This window comes from Rattus norvegicus, chromosome 3, assembly GCF_036323735.1.
Source record: "Rattus norvegicus strain BN/NHsdMcwi chromosome 3, GRCr8, whole genome shotgun sequence".
NCBI lineage: Eukaryota > Metazoa > Chordata > Mammalia > Rodentia > Muridae > Rattus > Rattus norvegicus.
Genome location: NC_086021.1, coordinates 41498397 through 41512377, shown reverse-complemented (window position 1 = coordinate 41512377; position 13981 = coordinate 41498397). Strand labels below are relative to the sequence as shown.

The 13981-nt window shown below is 43.2% G+C and overlaps 1 long non-coding RNA gene and 1 pseudogene across 4 annotated transcripts; one reads left to right on the top strand and one right to left on the bottom strand.

Annotated features, from left to right (window-relative positions):
- Window positions 1-1494: 1494 nt before the first annotated feature.
- On the bottom strand, window positions 1495-6436 carry LOC120101901 (uncharacterized). Of its 4 annotated transcripts, none has more exons than XR_010064772.1 (3): window positions 6276-6436; window positions 2767-6174; window positions 1495-2313 (listed from the first exon to the last, which is right to left on the bottom strand). It is a non-coding gene; the product is annotated as an uncharacterized LOC120101901 (long non-coding RNA). The 4 variants fall into 4 exon arrangements; XR_010064773.1 differs by having other exon boundaries at window positions 1495-2869; window positions 5081-6174; XR_005502927.2 differs by having other exon boundaries at window positions 1495-2869; window positions 6072-6174.
- Window positions 6437-11978: 5542 nt separating this feature from the next.
- Rrs1-ps1 (ribosome biogenesis regulator 1 homolog, pseudogene 1) lies at window positions 11979-13703 on the top strand (annotated as a pseudogene).
- The last annotated feature ends 278 nt before the right edge of the window (window positions 13704-13981 follow it).

Below are 13981 nucleotides of genomic sequence, written 5' to 3'. Positions count from 1 at the left end.
TAAAGTTATGCATCTGGATCTTCACTGATGCTAACCATGTGGAAGAAGCCATGCACATCCTCAGTGATGATGGACAGCATTGTATACCTCAGAAACTTTCCTCTAATCAAGGTCAGTCTTTACAAGGGAGCTGGGAAGGACCAGGCTATTAGAAGGCCTTACCTTGACTTCCTGAGGCCTTTGGGATATTATGTATATGTTCTCATCATGACAATTTAAATAGGTCTAGTAGTACAGGTTTGCAATCCCAGATACTTGGGAGTGGAGCAAGAGGATCACAAATTCAGGGCCTGCTTGGGGTATAGAGTAAGCTCAAGGCTATCCTGGGTAACTTATTCAGACCACATATTACAATAAAAAACGAAGAGGGCTGAGAACCTAGCTCAAGTTGTGCTTAGTATGTATGAAGCACTGAACTCATTCCCTTACTACCCACCAACAGATTCCAGTTCACAAGGAAATATGGCAATGAACCATCTTGCCAAGGACTGAGTATGATCTTAGGATGTGTTACTCCCAGTTTAAGGCTGAGATAATTCTGAGCAAATAGGAATAAGATAAACTGTTAGAATACCCATGATGTTCTCTAAGATTTGAGTAAATGTTTTAGCTGCATCCTTTTCTTTATTAGTCTGTGACTTTCAATAATGCCATAGTTATATACAAAGAGATAGATGGTAGTGGAGGGAAGGAGAGTGGAAGGGAGGAAGGGAGGAAGGGAGGAAAGGAGGAATCTGTGGCTGATGTCTTAACCGTTTCTTCAATCTAGGTGCTAGATTGCTGGTTCCTTTCTGAAGGGGTGTGTGGAAGGCAAGCCCAGTCCCTGGTTAAAGCCTGCAGAAGTGATTCCAAGGGGATTCTCTTGGGACTCATGAAACATTGAATCCTACACCTTACCACATTATCCTCCATTAGCCATACTCACTCAAGGGACTAGAAAGGGGATCAGGCAGAGTTGGCCGTGTAGCATCAGCTGTCCTCTACCTGTCTGCACTCCCAAGTTCATTCTCACCCTGTCCCTGAAGAGAAAGGCTTCCTAGGTAGATTCAACTGGGTCAAGAAGACAAAGGAAATCCATAAAAACTGTGAGCTTTGTTGGGATGAACACCCAAGAGCTCTACCTACTTCTAGAGGGTTCACTATGCCCCAGGACTTGGAGAATCATAGTGACCATTGCTGTGGTCAGAGTTTTGGTATTTCTTTTCCTAACCCCAACATTACCTTTGGATAGTATATCACAACAAAAAAAAAAAACTCATGATGTCAACCTTGCCCCTCCATTTGTTAATCTGAGAATGCTTGTAACCACTAACAAAATTTAGCTATTAATTTCTACTGTTAAGTTTGAAGAAAAATTTAACCACTACCCATAACTCAAAAGCTTAAATGTAACTTTAATGTCAGTTGGATACCTAGAATGCTTATGTATGCAACTCGGTGTTGTTTATCTGTTGCGCCTACCTCGTCCGGCAAGGAAGACGCAACACCATCGAATTCTTCTTAACAGCCTTTATTGCAGGACCACCTCTTTACTGATACGGGGACCTCAAGTAGCAAAAGCACTTGCCTTATATAGACAACAGGCTGAGGCTATGCTAATTGCCCTTCAGGGATTGGCGGAGCATGAATCACCTCATTAGCATGGTACTGCTCCCTCATTAGCATATTACCAGCCAACTGATGCCAGGTGCAAAGCCTGCATGCGCAGTACCATTGTTCACCACAGGAGGGCGCCCTACATCTCCCCCTTTTTTGTTTAATAAAATGACTGGTCTAGATTTGGGGGTCATGTCAATCTTGTCATTGCTCCTGTCTTAGGTCGTTCTCATCCAAACTCGGCCTTACCCGTCATAGAGTTACCCTATTGCTACTGGGCCCCATGTCTTAGGTTGGTCAGAGCTCGAGGAAAGTTGCCCGTCTCTGGATACAATGACTCCACATGACAGTGACAAAAATGATCTAGGGCGAACTCTTAATCTTTCAAAGAGGCCAGCCATATGTTAGGAGAAGCACCCTTTTTAATGGCGGTCATAGCCTGGTAAACAACCACTTTGTGGCATGTTCTCTTTTTAAATGGCCAATAAGCCAGAGACCTACTCCGCATCCCAGGAGGACAATAGCTCCCCAGGCAAACATGACAGCCTACTCCTTAAAAAAGGAGAAGGTGTTGGTGATCCATGAGGTAAACTCTTCAACTGTGATGGGGTCCATCCTAGTGCTGTTAAGGACAGCAATCTGCATCAGCAATTGTCTTGATAGTTGCTCTGCTTTCATGGACCAGTTCCCTTTCAGATAATTCGAAATTTCTTTGCTCTGTGGAGAATGCTGAGAAAAGTTAGCTTGCAAAAGAGTAAAGCATAAACCTCTAAGGGAGGAAACGCAGGACAGCTGCGTCATATGATACAGTGCTTCAATTTGTTCTTGAACTAAATCTATCCTTTGATTAGCTAATAGAAAGCCAGATGCCAAATGGGTACATTGCTCACATTAGAGCTTATATTATATTGAATATTGAAATGTGGTTCTCTGCAACCAAACGCAGGGCAGGGAAGAGTTCTTAACAGTAAAACATAAGGTATGCGACAGAGAAAAGTTAGTGGCGGCATACCGTTGGGGCATTTCTCCATTTGGCACTATACATGGAACATCACACAAACAGGAGGTAGAGTAAAAGGTTGGCAAAACAGTAGAATTGCTATGAATTGGCATGGGTACTGGCCAGGATCTGGCAATAGCCCACAGGGTGAGCGAATCAACCTGTATTACCATTCCCCGTAGTAATAGTAGGGTTCGTAGTCTCATCTTCAGGAAGAGCAGAGGGCAATTTTCGAGTCAAGTGCTCAGGTACCCAAATTGGATTTTCTTGATTCTGCGGAAAAACACAAACAGCTCCCCTAGATCTTGAAATCATGGGATCCGGGCCACGCCATTCATCAGTTAAGACATCCTTCCACTTTACTTCTGCATTAGTCATAGGTGTAGTAGCAGCATGGCGAGCCAAAATTAAGAAATTCAAAGTAAAAAGTGCTAATGACAACTGTTCTCTTGGTGTTCTGCCATAGGCAATTCCCCCTTTTTGTTTTTGTAGCAGTCCCTTTAAGGTGTGGTGTGCTCTTTCCACAATACCTTGACCCTGGGGATTGTATGGTAATCCAGTAGTATGCTCGACCTGCATTGTCTGGCAAAATGCCTGAAAGGACTTTGCTGTGTAGGCAGGCCCGTTGTCTGTCTTGAGACTATCAGGCTTTCCCCAGGCTGTCCACGCCTCTAAACAATGACTAATGGCATTATGAGCCTTTTCACCAGTCATCAGAGTGGCATGTATAATACCGGAACAGGTATCAACAGAAACTTGAGCATATTTTAAATTTCCAAATTGAGATATGTGTGTGACATCCATCTACCAAATTTTTAGTGGAATCAGACCACGAGGGTTAATTCCCACCTGAGGAGGGTGGTGAAATTGAACACAATTCTGGCAACGTAACACCACATCATGAGCTGCAGCTCTAGAGATTTTAAATTTTTGTTGAAGAGTAAAGGCAGGAACATGAAACTTTTGATGAAATTCTCTAGCGAGATCAACCGAAGCTGCATGAAAAATAGACTCTCTATGAGTACTAGCATCCACCAGGGCGTTATTACTGGTCATGGGACCAGGCAAATTAGTATGGGCTCGAATATGTTGTGTGAAAAATTTATTTTTTCTGGCCCAATTCAAATTTTGTAATTCTAAAAGAATCTGACATACAGTACTACTCGACCGAATTGGCCCTGCAATTTCAAGTGAGCACACAGCATTAACTACATAAGCAGAGTCAGAAATTAAATTAAAAGAATCATGAAATCTTTTTAAAAACTTCCAATACAATTTTACATTCTGTAATTTGGGGGGTACCTGGACTGTATTAAGACTGGTTCTTGAGAATCAACCATATAGGCACCTACACCTGTTTTGGAGCCATCTGTATAAATATTTAAAGCTCTAGACAAAGGCTCTGAAGCAGTGACCTTAGGAAAAATCACTGGCTGTTCAATGAAAAATTGTAGCAAAGGATCCTTAGGATAATGATTGTCAAACTTTCCATCAAAACTGCAGCATCTGACTGATTCTGCCAATTGCTTTATAGTCTTAAAGTCAACGGGTTCATGATATCGATGCCCGTTAGCATCCAGAAACACTGGAAAACTTAATCCCATCTCTTTCCACACCTCTGGGCAAAAGGAAGTAGCTTTTGTAGGCTTCACCATGCTTTTATATTGAGGGTTATACGGAGGTGCTGTTGGTATAACCGCTTTCTTGCCTAATTGTCTGCCTCATTGCCACATGGCACTAGCGTGTGTCCAGTCTGGATCATATCTCTCCCTCTCACATTGAGCAGCCTCTTCCTCGAGATCAGCCTCATCATCCCAATTTAGACCTGTTTCCCTAGATTGGCTCATGCCACATGTTGTCTAGAATGACTCCATCCAAATTTACCAGTTTTATGTCAACTTTCTGTTACCAATGTTACATTTTTTTAAACCATATCCAATAACTTAAAAACCAATAGTCCATAACCAAGGCATGTAGAGAATATTTATACATTTAAAACCAATCAGAAACAAAATTGAAGTGGCTACACATATCTTCAATATTTAGACCAAACACCATTATGACTTTTCTAGCTGTGATTTTAAGAGAAGCACCTTGTCACCTGCTAAATCTAATAATCAGCTCATGCAGACGCTCATCCCCGGGCAGCTTCTCCAGCTGACCTAGGCTCCTACTACAGGTGCAAGGCTCCAAGGGCCGATTGAAACTGCTTTTTATTCATTTGTTCCTTTTTTGAAACGAGTTAAAATCAAATCATGGTGTGAACGACCAGCAGATAAAGTTTTTATCATTTTCTCTTTTGAACATGAAACATAAAACATTTAAGCAACGAGAAACAAAAACCACAGACATAAACTGACAGACATGGACAGTTTGGTGCACCAAGGACAGACAATAGACATAGAGGGGAAAAACTAGATGGTGTCCCACCGAAGGGACCCAGATTCCAATAGGAGTCAGCAGAGAGGTAGGATTTCCCCTTACCCACCACTTCCACGGTGACCATCCACTCGAGTGGAGTTGATATGGATGATGGATTGTCTCAATTCCTGGACTAGTCCATCAACGTGTTGAGACCAAATTCCTGTAAGATACTGAGATCTATTACGGCATAAGTGAGCAGCACGACTGACATTCACAAATGGTATGGAAGTGAAACACAGTCCTGAATATTTCCACTCACAACCCAATTACATTAACTCCATCAATCTGTATATGGGCATTGAGATGTCCTTGGGGGTAGGGGGTAGGAAAAATGAAATGAATGCTGTAGCTGATGTGTCCTGACTGGTCCCAGCTGAAAGTCATTGAGACCAGGAATCCAAGTAGGCACACTCTGTACAATTCTCAAGACAAAAGTTTAGAATCGAGATATCTTTTTGTTTGATTCTCCTGAATAAATTTTTCAGGCGGTCTACCTCTATCAAATCTGATCAGTATGACTCTGTGAGGTTTCCAGAGCCTAATCACACCTTTTAAAAACACAAAGACAAAATCTTTCTCCCAAAATACTGTGTTCCTTAGTCTGAAACCAGAAAACCTTGTACCTTGTACTCTCTCCCAGAGTAATAATATAACCATAAAACTCAGAGTCACACCCATCATAATATCTGCTTGTTCCTGGAGCAAATCGACCTTTTGATACAGAAGCAAAATTCCTGTTTTCAACTGACTATTAATATTACCCTGAACATCTAAAGCTTCTGCAACACCTGCGGATAGATTACTTGCAGCTGTGGATATATTACTTACAGCTGCCGCAGTCTGTACTACAGAGGTAAGGGATATGGCCGCTGCGACTCGTCCCAAAACCGGGAACTTTATTGTCTCAATCCGAGAACTTAACCCTTGTCCCAAACCGGGAACCTTATTGTCTCAATCCGAGAACTTAACCCTCGTCCCAAAACCGGGAACCTTATTGTCCCTTACCTGGGAACTTTATTGTCCCTTACCTGGGAACTTTATTGTCACTTACCTGGGAACTTTCCGACGTCGCCGTCCTGGATTTGGAGAGTTCTGAATCCATGAGGATGTCCTCGGGTCCTGGTACGGCCCACCAGTTGTCGCGCCCACCTTGGCTGGCAAGGAAGACACAACACGGTCGGATTCTTCTCAACAGCCTTTATTGCAGGACCAGCTCATTGCTGATATGGGGGCCTCGAGCGGCAAAAGCGCTCACCTTATATACACAGGAGGCTGAGGCTATGCTAATTGTCCTTCAGGGATTGGCAGAGCATGAATCCCTCATTAGCATATTAACGTCTGGCCAACTGGCACCAGGTACAAAACCCGAGCATGCGCAGTACCGTAGTTCACCACAGTTGGGCGCCCTACAGCATACTAATTAAAAAAAACCAAAAGTTAATAAATAGCAAAACTTCAAACATAAACGAAGAAAACCAAATGCATAAAATAATCAAACTTCAAACTAAAAACCAAATACAGCAAGTAAATTAGTCAGCATTCAATTGCTACAGATTTTGCAACATACACCTCCAGCCTGTTGCTGGCCTTGCAAACATAGCAGAACGGCAGGCAAGATGGTAAAAAATCTCTTCAAGATGAATGTAGACATGCCTCATTCGGGGTGGTTGGTTGTTGATGGACAAGTTCTCAAAAGGTTAAACAGGTGTCATCTAAAGATCTTTCAAATGCAGCCCAAGATTGTTATGGTTATGAGGACTGAGGTGTGGGAGGTGTTGTCAATCTTGCACACTCAGTGCTCCTGGTGGACACTTCTGTCTCTGAGAGCTGTAGTCCTGGCCTGGACCCTGTGCAAGCTTCTGCTGGAGTGTTTCAGACCTAGGGGTGGAAAAGACCTGGTGAGGAATTGCCATGTCACTTACCCAATACACAACAGCCCAATTCAGCAGGAAAATCCAGTAGGATCTTTCATCTGAGGTCATTTTCTAATGCCCAAGAGGGAAGGGTAAGCGATCCCACAGGCCTGCATATCTTCTCAGCTTTTAATAACTGCTAAAAATCGAACAGTGAACAACACATAATTCCAATCATCCAAAGAAACACACACAATCACCCCCCCCACACACACACACACACAGAGAGAGAGAGAGAGAGAGAGAGAGAGAGAGAGAGAGAGAGAGAACAGAAATCATAAGGCGAAGCAGAAAAGAATGAGGAGACCATCATGCTGGAACAACAGTTGTTGAATACAGATTAGACAAAGGAAATGTGCCAAGTGAGAGCTTAGACAATGCTATCCATCCCTTATAAAGTTAACCTGTATAGGGAAAACACTTCTCCGGCACACTAGGTTGAGAGAGTTGGAGAAATTTTTCCCTCCAATCCTCACATATCTCACACAAACCCTCACCCTGAGAGAAGCCTTTCTTACATCCCTGTTCATCCAGTCAGCTCCAGGATATAAGCCACAGGAAAGAACTCTAGAGCATTGACATAAAACAGGACTGACAAACTGCTTCTCAAGCTCTATCACTATAAACCATGATTTGGGCAGGCGGAAGGACCATTTTGCAATGTACAGGGAAAAGGAGAGAAAGGACAGAAGCCCCATCAAGACTGAGAATGATAGCCATTCTTTTGGCAATTGCACTGAGCTCTAATCAGTTCTGTGCACTACAAAGGAGGCTACCACATGGCATCCCTCTAGCATAATGGCATGTAAGTGTGCGATGTGCGATAAACAGATCCCCCTTAAGGAAATGCAGTGTCTAGTTGGGCAGGAGGATTTAGTTGTCAATCCTCCAGTTTCTTGCATGAGGCTAACACCACACAAAGTTTTGTAAATGATCAAAGAAATGAACAATGGATGAGACCTAGTAGAGTGTCTGGATAAGTTGGAGATTGGTTAAATTGGTTTGACTTGGTTTAGGGTTAGATATCAGGACAACATGCCCTTGATGCTTCATTCATCCTTCCTGATGCTCTTGTTACATAGATTTTCATACTGGCTTCCACACAACCTTGTTGTTTCCTTATTGGACTCTTCCAGTGCAATCTGATCCCATAGAAGCTCCCTGTTCTCATTCTGTGCTCTCTGGACATTGTGCTTCAGTTCAATAAACTCACTTAGGAGGAGGCAGTACCTGCGGCTGAGTCACAAACAAAAACATGGTGAATCCCAGCCAATCTCCAATTTCCTCCCACTTCTCCAAGTACATTATTCCTTCTAGGGCCTGATCCGAAGATAGCCCCAGATTATAGTCCAAGTCCACAGTAGTCATGGAGCATAACCTAGAGACAGGTCAAATCGAGAAAAAAAGCAACATTCCTGAAGATTCAGGGCACTTTTCATAACCTGACATGAAGGACGCAAGTTTTTCCCAGAAGAGGACTTAATCCTTAAGTGTGCTTATATATCCATTTTATTAGAATGTCACTTGCAGGCAAATGCCCTCTGAGAGAAAAGAATAGATCCAACAGTTATGCAATCTTTCTATGTGTCGTGTGTGTGTGTGTGTGTGTGTGTGTGTGTGTGTGTGTGTGTGTGTTTCCTGTCAGAGCCCCAGAGCATCAATATTGATTGATAAGTCCATCATTGTACATACATTTTCTATGTACAGGATCCCTAGCTGGGAAGGACAATGGTTGGAGAAGCTCACAGCCTCTTTCCATTTATTCAAACTATCTACAGGAGGTAAAATCCTAGAGCCTTCCTTAAAGACACACTTCCTGGTATGCTTCAAACCCTATAAAACCTGATCCTCACTTCAAAGATAAGAATGGGCTGACACATGTCTACTGCTGGGGTCACAACCTGGTAAGTTACTCACCAGTACCATTGATTTTCTTGTGATAGTTGATTACATTTGCTCAAAGCTTTATTGATCTGCTTGCACATTTTCTGCAGGTCAGTAATCACTTCCTGGTGCTGCATCATGAGCATCTCGGACTCAAAGTTGTCCCTATGATAGGGCATGGTCCAAGAATCAAATAACTTTATGAATGAAGGATTCAAGAATTACATGAATTCAGACTGAATCCTGAACTACCCCAGCCTACGACATGCCACAGTCTTGCTCCTTGGTATTGGGTCCATTTGGTTCTTATTAAGCTTATTATTATGGACGCAGGGACAGCAGTGCCAGCAAACTAAATGTGGGAAATGATCTGCATGAACTCCCTGAGGGGGGTTTGAAGGAATAGACTAGCTTGCCAAGAACATTCCAGGACCCTGTGCCACGATCCAGGTTCCAACTTATACCCATGAAGACTATTCTCCTGTTCTTAGGTAACATTTCTCAATCATAGAATCTATTGCTACATGAAAACCCAAAGGAACATGAACCGTATTTACAGGGAAAAGAATTTATAACACACACCAGGAGATTCCCATGTGCGTCCAAGGTAAGCAGAGGTGAAATGTTGTTCTGCTCAAAGTGAGGCTCTCATCTTCATCTCTATCACGCCATGGAAATTGACACAGGATAATTCTCAGGCCAAATCAGAACATAGAATACCCAGATCATAAGTGAAACACACAAAATCACTCTCTCTCTCTCTCTCTCTCTCTCTCTCTCTCTCTCTCACACACACACACACACACACAGGCACACACACAAACTCACACAAAACTCCCTCCCTCTCTCTCTCTCTCTCTCTCTCTCTCTCTCTCTCTCTCTCTCAAATACAATTAGAATGCCAAATAAATATAAGGATGTGGCATTATCTCAAAATACAATGAACAAAATCAGAGAAAACCAATGATATCCTGTAGTCAATCCAGTCACACACTCTGAGGCAGTGAGGCAGCAAGTGGGATAAGGCCCCTCCAGCTGTTCACAGGACCTATTGAACTCCAAGCACCTCCAGGTCAATTACAACAATAATTGGCAAATCACAGCACCTAGAAATTCCCACAAGCCAACACCTGTCCAGTTTTCTTAAAACACACAATGAGAGCTCACACACTACTACCCTTATTCCCAGACTGTGATTCAGGCCACAGGCTATGATTTACTTTTGTAGGAGTCAAAATAGCCTGTGCCCCCATCTCATTCCTATCTGAACTTCACAATCTGATGCAATCAGGAATATGATTTTGACCATGAGGATACCCTGGAGTTGTAGCCTACTGTGATTTGAGGACATATGAGTTTAACAGACATCTCAAGACAGTTAACAAAGAACTTGCATTGTGACTACCTGTCGTTTAAATTCTTCCCAGGGTAATCTGCCAGGATTCTCTGGAGTTCTTCTCTCTCATTTTGCATCTTGTGGAGAGCAATTTTGAGGTTCTCCAAATGCTTCATCCTCTCCTCCTCAACAGGGCTTGTGGAGGGTTGGGATGATACCTTCTGAGCAAACTCTGTAGGCAGATAAACACAAGTAAAAAGGAACATATGTGGACATAAGGTCAGGAAAAACTATGCTTAGTCTAAAACAGAAGTCTGAGGATGCATAGTTCAAGAGATACAGTGAATCCCTGACACAGCAAGAAAGCTATCTTTAAGCTGAACTCAACTGTCCCTGTTCCCCACCATCATAGCCATATGATGACATATGCCATCATAGATATAGACCACACCTCCTAAAGCCATTCCTCTGGCACTGAAATTCTATAGCTGGCCTAAACAAGAAGAATTGGAGGCCATTTTCAGCTAATGTCTGATGTGAGGCAGGTAAGTCCTTGAGTCCAAACTGCTTAATATCTTGAATCCCTAATCATGTGTGTTCAAGTACAAAGTAACTGAGGCCTTGATATATGACCAGGAGAATATCCCTCTTGGCATCAATTACCCATGTAATCTACAGGACTGAGAATGAAGTGCTTCAACAGCCTATACTGAGAGACACACTTTGTTATTCTTACAGAGGCTCATTCTGGTATTCTTTGACACTCCCCATGACATTAAAGAGCTCCAAGTAGAGCCCCTTGACATATATCAATTCTTGGCTCTCTCAAACTAATGATCAGAAATTGTTGAGTCTGGGTCAGCCATTTGGAAACACTGAGGCTCCAAATCATATGTCCTACACCTAGAAGGACCAGCAGAAGCCAACCTCCTCCAAGAAGCTCCCCTACCCCTGTCCAGTGCTCACTTTTCCTTCCTCAGGACCTTTCCGTTCATCTTGTTCTCCAACGTGATAGAAGGCTGGCCTCATTCTGCCTTGGTCTGGTCTCTGCATGTATATGATTGTCCTGCCGAAATAGACTGAGGAACCCGGAGAACATGCCCGCTTCAGAACCCCTTAGGCTCTGGAGGGATATCACTCAGGCAGTTGGTGTCACCACAACACTGGTGACATCACAGAAGATTCTAGGGTTCTCCTGGATACAAGAGAATTTCCAGGGAAGACACTATCAGTGATGTCACTGGGAAATGCCATAGCTTACTTGCTAACTCCCTCTACCCAGACTGATCAGTTTCTGCACTGCCTTTTCCAGAGACTCACTTTTGAGCCAGGGAACACCCATTCGCACACTCTCCTTCCAGAGCCTCAGGGTTCTCACTATTTCATTACAACCCAGTTCCTGAGAACAGGCAGAGTTGTTTAAGGTCTAGATACAGATAGAACATCTTAGTTAACACCCAAAGATCTAAAGACCTTGGATGAGGGAGATTCTTCTCCCTGAAATGTATAAACCCAGGGTCCATGCATGTGACATATAGTCAAATTCCCATAGTTTTTAGTGTTCCCCAGAGGCCATTTTTTTCCCTACAACATTATATGAATGCAAGTTCGAGTTTATTATTTCATTGAGTGTGCCTTGAGAGGGGGCAGGGTTTCAATATATTCACCCATGATTTTTCCTGAAATCCCTGTCTTACAATCCCATTTTGTGCAATGAAAACTCCCTTTTCCTGGCAACGTAGGTGCTGAGGTACAAGGCACACATCAAATCGTATACTTTCTGTCCATTCTTATAAGTTAAAGTCCCCAAAAGTGAGGGAACTAATCCCCAGGTGAGAGACACGGAGGGGCAGAATGCAGAGAGCTGCTGGGCAAGGAAGAGCAGGAGGAAGCAGAGAAGCTGCATCGCATCATGGTGCACCAGGAGCTAGAACTGGAGTCCGACCTGGGCAACCTGCTGGCTTCTGACAGCCACCCTTGATGGTGCTGTGCCAGGCCAGGGCCTCGCTGGAGGCCGAGCTGCGTGCCCTGGAGTGGGAAAACCCGGAGCATCTCATCAACCAACTCTGGAAGTTGCTGACCAACCGCATGGAGGAGGCGGTGGTAGTGTGCTTGCAGGATCCTGACACAGGCCTTCCCCGCAGGAAGCCACTGCTCGGCCAAGGCCACTCACTTGCTGGCAGCAGTTGGAGAGCTTTAAGGGCATCCATCTGAAGAAGAGGCCCAACCTCATGTGGGACGAGGTGAATGGCCAGTAGCGATGCCCTTGTGGCTACAAGCCTGCCCGGGATGACAGTAAGGAGTGGCTGATCAAGGTGCCTGGGAGCACCGACCCCATGGAAGACCTGTTCTCCAAAAGGATTCGGGTCAGGAAGAATGCATGGCCAAGAACTAGCTGAACCATCTGAGGAATCTGGGCCGCAAGTGCAAGATGCAGATGCCCAGTTTAGCTGGCCTGCACCTCCTGCCACCAGAGTAAGGGGGAGCTGGGCTGCACCATGCAAGTGTCCAAGGTTTCCAGTGCTTCGTTGGGACACTTCCAGGAGGGTTCTGTTCTACAACATCTCATGGGTATGCACATATTCCACATTCTGGGGAAAAACCAAAAGGTTTTCTAGTTGTATACAATTTGGAGCAAGTGTGTATTTATGCACCTACAAGCATGTGAGTGTATGTGTATGCCTATGGGCTTGTGTATATGTATACCACAAAACCCAGATTAATAGCCTCACAGATTAACATCAGCATTGTTACTAACAGTGGCTCTCGTTTATTATTAGTGCCTAATGACTATAGCAAATTATCAGGAGTCTGATCTCCTCAGGAGACTTCATGCTAGCCTAAGGCAGCAGTCTGCAAACTTGTGCTCTAAGGACCTCTTATTCCCTTTCTTGTTTTTCCTTTAATCTTTCTCTATTTTTTGTTTATTTATTTGTTTTGTTTTTGAAGACAATGTCATAGACCATGCTGGCTTTAAACTCAGACATCTGCCTCTGCCTACTGGGTGCTGGGATTAAAGAGATGAGCCAACACTGCCAGGCATCTAAGGACCTCTTAATATTCTCAAAAATTACTAAGGACCCATAAAACTTGAAACATGATGGATAGTATCTGAATCTATATTACTCTATCATGTAGTAAGCCTAAAAAGCTTATAAAACGTAGTTGTGGGGTATTGTGGAGATGGCTTAGTTAGCTAAGTGCTTGCCATGCAAATGTGAGGACCAGAGTTTAAATCCCCATCATCCTTGTAAAACATCATCATCAAGTTGACAACAAAAACATTTTCTCAATGACTGCTGAACCCACCTTAGGGCACTCTCTCAAATGAATGCTCTTTTTATCTTCAGAATATTTTTAATTACATGCATATGTGTGAGTGTGCACACATGCATGTAGACACACACACAAACAGACATGTACACACATGATTCGAAAATGCACATGAAGGAAGGAGAGAACAAACTCCCATGAGTTAACTTCTGACTTCCACATGTGTGCCATGATGCCTCTAACCCTAAACATATAAAATAAATAAACTTTTTAAAAATTTTTTTTTTTTTTTGGTTCTTTTTTTCGGAGCTGGGGACCGAACCCAGGTCCTTGTGCTTCCTAGGCAAGCGCTCTACCACTGAGCTAAATCTCCAGCCCCAACTTTTTAAAATTTAAATGTATAGTGTTTCTTTTAATTATACAAGACCCATTTCTTTATCAAGTATTCTTGCATGGTTGGAATTTTGGTTGGAATTCATTTCACCACAATTCTGAGGACAAAACCAACAAATATATACCACATCTGTGAAATGCTTGACTCTAAACCAATTTAAA